The sequence below is a fragment of the Cydia amplana genome, chromosome 11 (genome assembly GCF_948474715.1).
Source record: "Cydia amplana chromosome 11, ilCydAmpl1.1, whole genome shotgun sequence".
Classification (NCBI taxonomy): domain Eukaryota; kingdom Metazoa; phylum Arthropoda; class Insecta; order Lepidoptera; family Tortricidae; genus Cydia; species Cydia amplana.
The window spans coordinates 1,833,088-1,842,247 of record NC_086079.1 but is presented as its reverse complement, the minus strand read 5'-3'; the positions used below and the strand labels follow the sequence as shown (position 1 = coordinate 1,842,247).

The window sequence follows — 9,160 nt, the reverse complement described above, 5'->3', positions numbered from 1 at the left end:
TTTTTGTTTATTGTTGTCCTTTTTGTGTTATCTTAACTCTGTTAGAAATCATCTCTCTTTTATTGCATCTTTTATATACAGGCTAAATATACGTTTGAGGATTATTTTTCTGAATCATAACGTCAAGTGGCGTACAGGTGTAGTGCATAATTTTTTTAATATCGTATTTTCACGGAAACGTACGGACGTGTCTTGCTGTTTCAGTCAGTCTCAGAACAAAAAGTACCAAGGTTGACTGAAGTAGCATGACAAATACGAACGTACTACTAATACAAGTCTATTAAACAAATGATATGGGCTTATGTCTGAGATAAATGATTGAAATTGAAATTGAAATAAAGGTAAATACCTATTGGCTTACTACGCCAAAAACGCAAAAGATTTTAGTTCAAAATCCCTGCGGAGCCTGACAAGCGTTTGCAAGCATGAACATGAACTGCTACTTAACTGAGTAAATTATTTAAAGCGTCTTAAAAGCTCTGGAACCTCCCAATAATAAAGGTAACTTAATAGCAAATTTTCGGCAGTTAGACGTAGGTACAGTCAGCAGCAATAGTTGCTAAACGGGCGAGCTGTTCAAAATGATCTTGACGCGACTTTATTGTTAAGAGAATAAGAGCACGTCAAGGTAATGTTGAACACCTCGCCCGCTTAGCAACTTCTGCTGCTGACTGTTTATATTTTTTATTTACGGGGAAAACTAGGTAATCCGATTTGTATAATTTTTGGTTGGTTCGATCTTCACTGGCTAAGCGATATATTTGGGTGTGGGTCAAATTATTTTCATTGTGTTGTTTCTGACCACTCTGTCACGCTTCTATTTTTGTCTTTTATCAAATCAATAAAAATAGTTGAGTGCTATTGCATGTCTTTCTAGCTGTAGATTATAATTCTCTTGATAACAATTAAAAACTAAATTTCACCCCATACAAACGTAGCTCCACTCCGTCACATTTTTTGGGGACAAAAAACAAGACAACAAAAAGAATTATGACCCGTTTATTTAAATAATAGGTAAAAAACAAGGGCATCAAGTTTAAATACTGTGGATACCACAAATTACTAAAGCGCAAACTCTGGTAATAGACATGTGTCGCTCGCGAGTGAGTGATTTAAATGAGCTATATCATTTGATTCAACTCGCTCACTTTTCAACTCACTGATGATTTAACTCGCTCAGTAACTCAGTCGCTCAGTGCTCCTTGCGCGCTCTTTCCCACTCATGAATCGAATGAGTCGGCCGAGCGCGAGGAGCGAGTGAGCGAGTGAGACCGCGAATAGGTTTCGGAGCGGTTCGGAGGGCTTCGGAAAAACACGGCGGGATCGTATCGCGTGATTCACCATCTCGGTCGCACTTATGGCTGTATGTATCTGATTGATTGACTTCTTTCTCTACTCACTAGGGAACAATATAGTCTACAGATCCACTGAGCGAAATGAGCGAAATGAGTGATATATATCACCGCGAGCGAAAGATATGAATAACTCTTTTCAACTTAGTGAACGGTTTTTCGCATGTCTATCTGGTAAGAAAAAATCGAGATTATCTAATTTTTAAACCCTAATTCTTACATTTTATACCTACACCTAATTCAGAAAACCGTTCAAGTGTTCACGACATGAAGTGATTTAACTGTTCATGTTTTTATACAATTAGCGAGTTCACGTAAGTACCTATACAATCACATTATACCATAAGCCCATACCGATCATAAGCACTATCCGCATAAAGCGCCCTATAAAACCCAAAGGCCGTATATCACAATCAAATTCATATACAGATACGACAATGTTAAGCTGCACTCGAGAATATTACACGTTCAGTTCATAAACATGTTTACAAAAATGTACTTTATTTCATAGGGATTAAAGTGCTGTAGTGTTCAGATATTTTTGGAAAGCAGATCATTAAAACATGGCCGCCTCTGCTGACTGAAACAACAGGTAATGTTTTCAGATCGTAATTACGTATGAGCGTGAATTGGATTGACGAGGTATGATTAATTAAAAACGTTGTTTTAAAGCTGTATAATGGTTATAGAGGTGTTTCATAGCTATTATTCATTAAGAGGAATGTCGTAACCTCTTTAGCACGTTTTGAATTCTTATATTCAACAATAGGGAATATTACGCGAAACTCTGCGTAGGAGGCGCCACTCCCACAATAAGTCAAAATGTAAGGGTCTACCGCAAATGAGAGAGTCGAAATTTTGTTATCTAATCTCTCTATCACTCTTACATATTCAAGCGATAAAGAGGCAGAAAGCTGAGTTTCCATTTCGCGTTTCCCGGTAGACCCTTGGCTAACAAACCGCATTGATGTAAGGTCAAGTGAGGTAAGGCAACTATGGGATTATTGCGTCTCTCCGTTCTTTCTCGAATACGATTGGTCGAAACGCCCTCTACTATGCAACGTTTCATTTCCAAGTAGCTCAGGCATGAAACGTTGCATAGTAGAGGGCGTTTCGACCAATCGTATTCGAGAAAGAACGGAGAGACGCAATAACCCCATAGTTGCATTTACCTCACTTGAACTTACCAATGTCATATTTGATTCTGTGAAAACTTGTCAAAAACAGTCTAAGGTACATTATGTATCAGTTACTCTATGGTTTAAAAGGCGCTAGTGGTGCACTATGGCGGCAAACCATTGCAGTAATACTCCCTATTAATAATCCTTGCTTTTTAGGGTTCCGTAGCCAAATGGCAAAAAACGGAACCCTTATAGATTCGTCATGTCTGTCTGTCTGTCTGTCTGTCCGTCTGTCCGTCTGTCCGTCTGTCCGTCTGTCTGTCCGTCCGTATGTCACAGCCACTTTTCTCCGAAACTATAAGAACTATACTGTTGAAACTTGGTAAGTAGATGTATTCTGTGAACCGCATTAAGATTTTCACACAAAAATAGAAAAAAAACAATAAATTTTTGGGGTTCCCCATACTTCGAACTGAAACTCAAAAATTTTTTTTTCATCAAACCCATACGTGTGGGGTATCTACGGATAGGTCTTAAAAAATGATATTGAGGTTTCTAATATCATTTTTTTCTAAACTGAATAGTTTGCGCGAGAGACACTTCCAAAGTGGTAAAATGTGTGTCCCCCCCCCCGTAACTTCTAAAATAAGAAAATGATAAAACTAAAAAAAATATATGATGTACATTACCATGTAAACTTCCACCGAAAATTGGTTTGAACGAGATCTAGTAAGTAGTTTTTTTTTATACGTCATAAATCGCCTAAATACGGAACCCTTCATGGGCGAGTCCGACTCGCACTTGGCCGCTTTTTGCTTTGCCGAAGTCCAACTCCACAGTCAGCTTTTTCATGTCAAGCTTAACAAACCACCATAATCATAAATCATAAGCATAACGCACAACGCGACTTTCTCATAACTAACTCCAACAAAAATACTTCTACGAAACACGAACATTACCTAAACCTTCTAAATTAGACAACTTATTTAAAAAGTCGTACTTATATGGTGATTAAATTGTGTCCAGAAATATTTTTTTTCACAAAAGTTTTTATTTTTCACATATCGTTACATATATCAAAAGAACATACAAAAAGCAAATTTTTGATGTATATGGTCAAGCTTAATACCCTCAGGATAGGTAAATAAAATTAGTACATAAACACGGTTGTGAGAAACTGTCCCTCAGTCGTGACATTTCGGCATTTTGGCGGCCAACTCCACTATTTTGATTTATATAATTATTTTAACATAGCCTAAGTTACTACCATGACTACGACAAACCTAATGACAGCTTATATGTTGAAATATGTCAAACTATAAATGCTGTAGAGCGTGACAAAGAAGTGGATACACATAAATACATACACGCGAAAAACATTTTTCTGCTTTGCTAGTGGGGCAATAATAGCAAATGATCTATAGATAATAAAATACCATTTCTAAAGAGTATATATGCCTCTTAATTAATCAAACTAATTAAGAATTTCACGACCACGTGTCTATATGTCACAAACGTGGGCTCAAAAGTCCGTGGAGGTGACAGATTTTTGAGACCACGGTCGTGACAATTTGGAGCATGTTCGGTATTACCTAAAAATTACCTTCTACTTTGCAAATGTTAAATAACTAGCTTAATCTTCAATGTATGACGTATATCTTATGTTACAAACAATAACGTGAAACTGGTACTTATTTTTAAATTTCAAACACGGCGGTGACGCGTTAAGGTTGACCATTTTTACAAATTAACACAAATAAATAATTCTCGACAAAACTTCTCCCATCAGCCATTTGCAAATCTGACAACAACACAGTGTTGCTGTTCTTAAAAAACTTTAAATAGGCTGCCAATAGTAAAGATAATTTTCTACCGAGTACCGCATGTTTATATTACCACACCACGCGCGACGGTGACACGAAAACTGAGCACAAAATGTATGTTGTTTAAAATTGTATAAATACAATTATTAAACCATGTTGTAGAACGGAGATTAATGTTTTATGTTTGATATAAATTCTTGCAAAATCACTTCATATCTTTTCAAAAAAAATTAAACTATCACAAAATCCGGGGATGTCACACTACTCGGTCCGTGACATTTCGAACTTGTAATTTTTTTTAATATGTTTTTAATACTCTTAGGACAATAAATTTAGGTTGACCTAAAACTAGAGGTAAATTGCTAAGTATATTGATATACAGTTTATTTATTTTCTTAAAAATATATGCTATTCTTACGTGTTAGACAAAAAAGACATAAGAATAAGAATTACCCATATGTATACATGTTTTAAAGTAACATACGGCTTTTACAATTAATAACCTTTTCACGGTTACAGAAATGAAATTGTATTTTCTCTGAGATCTTTGTGCCTTCGTTGCCGAGTTGTCGAGTGACGGGGGAATATTAATTTCTGTCCAATTAAGGTTTATGAAGATATTACTGTGTAGATTTTACGTTGGAAAGCAGTTTTTGTTGAGTAATATCATGGGTGCTTTTTGATCTTCATCCAAATCTTCTGTGCTTTTTACCTGATTTTTACAAGTAAATACTCATATATACTTGTATAAACATATGCTTGTTGTAATCAGTTTCATTAAACCCTAGTGTAAATTTCATTCGATAGCGTGACGTGCGCTTGCGTTGTGTCTATTTTTGTATGGGATTTTGAACAGCGCGCCAAGCGGGACGTTTCGGAAACTCAAAATCCCATACAAGGCGAAAAGACGAAAGCGACCGCTATCTGACCTTACAACCCAGAAGGGAAACTAGGCCTTGTTGGGATTAGTGCGGTTTCCTCACGATGTTTTCCTTCACCGAAAAGCGGCTGTTAAATATCAAATGATATTTCGTACATAAGTTCCGAAAAACTCATTGGTACAAGCCGGGGTTTGAACCAGCGATCTCCGGATTGAAAGTCGGACTCTTACCGCTAGGCCACCAACGCTCTTAATATATGTATCAATAGGGATTTAAGACATATATCGCACTGCAAATTTTAAAAGGCACTGTTATTAAAATAGGTTGTCATTATGAAACCCTAACAACGTTTGTCCTAAAGTCACTTGCCCTAACTGGTTTGTCGTAATGGGCACATGCCCTAACGATCAATTGTCATAACGATTATTTTCCATAATGTAAGGTTCTGAAAAATGGTTAGGTTTTAGAACTTGCTGCCACAAAAGTGGGTTAGGTTAGGGTTAGAACTGCGACCCTTGCAAAAAAGAAAATATGCTTAATAACATAGGGATAAGCAATCAATAATTAGGGAAACCAAAATTAGGGTTTTTAGTGTTAGGACAACTGATCATTATGACAAACAATATTAGGGAATGCAAAGATAGGAGAAAAGACTTTAGGGATTCAGATATAGATCCATTAAAATAAAATCCGGGCTCAAAAGTTTTATCGAATTACGGATAGCCATTTTACCTGCAAAAAAAAATATAGCAGTAAAATATTATATAACTTGCTGATGCTGCCGTTAATTCAGTTACTCGTGAGTGCATTTATTTATTTGCATGATGCGTCGGATACTTCATGCAAAAGTTATAAGTTATATAAGCTTTTAATTAACCTATCTTGTTAATATGTAGATGCAATTATTTAGCTTAAATTTTACATGACTGTACATATAGCTGGTCAAGCAAATCTTGTCAGTAAAAAAAGGGGCTAAATTCAAATTTTCTGTGGGACGATATCCCTTCGCGCCTACATTTTTCAAATTTACCGCCTTTTTCTACTGACAAGATCTGCTTGACCAGCTATAGTTTACTTTTCTGATGTTAATCACTTGAAATTCATTTAGACCAGCTCACAGATATTTGTTTAAAGTATTGTAAAATTTTGTTTGCATTATATACAATTATTGTTGTATTTATGGGTGCATTAGCTACGTATTTAATATGTAAATTAAGGAAACTATAGGTCTATTTACTGCTGCTTAATCTACTGACTAATGTTAAATAATGATTGTTTGTTTCTCAATAAAAATTTAAAAAAAAACATTGGAAATTAATTAAAAACCACTTCTTGAAGTTAAACATTTAGGTAGAATGAAATATGATGACATCTAGCTGTTCTGTTATCCCGATACATTTTTTTTTGTTTTGGTTGCCGTTTGTCGATCGATGTATGTACGATTGTCATGTTGGCTAGACCCCCAAAACATAGACTATATCTGATAAAACCTTTTTCATGGGTGGGTATTTTTTCTATTATTTTTTAATTTTTAAATAGGTTTATTTTAAGTTTAGTATTACTCGTATTTATTTTTAGAATAAGGTGTTACAAAAAGATAAATTTAGAAATACCACAATCATTACTGAAGTGCAATAAGCACAATTTTGAAACCTTTTTTTAATTAGAATTTGTTAGAATTGACTGTTGAATGAAAAGTACAGTCAGCGATAAAAACTTGCAGGCATGTAAAATGTTGGTCCTTCGAACCGGATGCCAAACAATGAAAATAAATCACAATGGTTTTACACGAATAAATTGAAAATCGCTCAAACGACTGTTATCAAGCGAAGGGCCGAAACGTGGCGGGATGTCGGCTACAGGCAGATCCGGCGGCCGGATTCGGAACCGGATCCGGGGCCCGAAATTGATTATTTGCCTTTACCTGTCGTTCGCAGACATTCGAAGTTTGTGGATGGTGATGCAGGTTTACAAATTTATTGAAGCATTGTGTGAATTGTGTCATTGCCATCTCAGGCCCACTTGCACCACTGGTTAAACCTGGAGTTACCATGGTTACTAGTACAATTTGACACAAGGTTAACGTTTTAAGTTTTAACCGCTTAAACCCGGGTTAGTGGGATGGTCTTTTAGACTCCATCGGACTTTTAGACGCACGGCCGGTTTCCATCCTTACTTGGTAGATATTCCACCCATTCGCACGAAGCGCTTTGCTTCCTCTTTTCTTATGCGCACTGCCAAGGAATGGAATTCCTTGACGGCGTCTATATTTCCGAGCTCATATAACCCGGCAACCTTCAAATCAAGGGCGAACAGGCACCTTCTGGGCAGGCTCGCTCCATCGTAGGCCAAGTCTTCGCCTCGGCTAGTCTGTGGCCATGAGTAAGCCCATTAATTATTTAAAAAAATAGTGCAAGTGGGCCTAAGGGTAATAGGGTGACTGCTATAGTTATTGGGCACTACATAGTAATTGGGCACTTTATAGGATACAGCGACGAAATGCTGCAGCATTTACGGCACCATGCCGCAAGGGATATGTAGTTTTTAGTTATATAGATTAGTTTTACTTTTTTAGATTTAGTTTAAATTTAAGTTTTATAGTTTAATGTTGTTGTATGTTTACTGAAAATAATTGGGCACTTTTAACAATAAGGTTTCAATTGGTGTGTTTCTTTCTGATTTGTTAGGAAAGGTCAATTTATTACTTTACACAGTCGTCTTACAGTTTAGCGAAACTTTAATTATAGGTAGGGGAGCCGGGGCCTTAATGTAACAGGGGTACCTAAGTAGTAGGTATAACGCTCAAGTTTGACGGGGAATTAAAAACATTATATAATTTTTTTTTTGCTGAATGACTTTCTTATAACTCGAGGAATAACGTATACACCGCCGTTGCCCCGCCAGACATCGAAGCGAGTGGATGTGCATACGAGCTCTGTTTCGACCAGGTATTGAAAAAAAAAACGGGGTAAGTTGTAACAACTCCCAGTTTTTCAAAAAGTGTCTGGTGTAAAACATTTAAAATTATTTTGTAATCGGAATTAGTGCTTAGATAAATACTTTACAAACCCTCATACTCAGAATCATAAAATTATACACATTTTAGACAATACGGCCTGTTTCCTAAAACTGTTACAACAAGCCCCCCGCTCTCCTACGCTGTATATTAAAAAAATGTTTATTACAAACAGCATATATTTTTATAATTAGACAAGTGACTGTACTCCCAAAAATATACATTATCCGTGGTCCCAAGCGCCTTATTTCTTTTTCATTCAGGTACGAGTTGTATCTCAATCGCCGTTCCCGGGATGAGCGGGGTGATCCCGCGGGATACAGCCAAATTGGTCCAAGTTTCCCGGAGATACACGCTTATCTGGAATATCTGAATTATCTTTTGGTCGAAACTTGGGTAATTGTAGCCCAGAACTTAGAACTAACAACCAAAACGTGGTACTCGTAAAATTTTGTGTACATGTATTTGAAGAGTTATTTGTAGAACTAGCCTACTAAATTGGCTATTATATTAAATAGAGACATTAAATAAAATACGTCCTTATTATACGCGCTTCATCTATTTGAAAAGAACCGTAAACAAAACGAGTTAACTTATCAAGGGTAAAAGAGCAATCAAACATAAAGTTCACAGGAAAAGTGGGAAGAGACAGATAGATAAACAAACGGCGTATAGTCTCCATCAAGTCGCGGTTAAAAATAAACACACGCGTCACGGCATTTTTGTGCGGTTAGAATGTACGCTGATGAACCATTATTATGGTTCTTAGCAAGAAAAAAACCGGCAAAGTGCGAGTCGGACTCGCGCACGAAGGGTTCCGTACCATTAAGCAAAAAACGGCAAAAAAAATCACGTTTGTTGTATGGGAGCCCCACCTTAATATTTATTTTATTCTGTTTTAGTTATAGCGGAAACAGAAATACATCATCTGTGAAAATTTCAACTGTCTAGCTATCACGGTTCATGA

At 36.5% G+C, this 9,160-nt stretch overlaps 1 protein-coding gene across 1 annotated transcript in view; it reads right to left on the bottom strand.

Annotated features, from left to right (window-relative positions):
• The window catches only part of LOC134652292 (GTP-binding protein RAD), a 203,337-nt gene that overhangs the window by 174,336 nt on the left and 19,841 nt on the right, over positions 1 to 9,160 (bottom strand). The window lies entirely within an intron of this gene.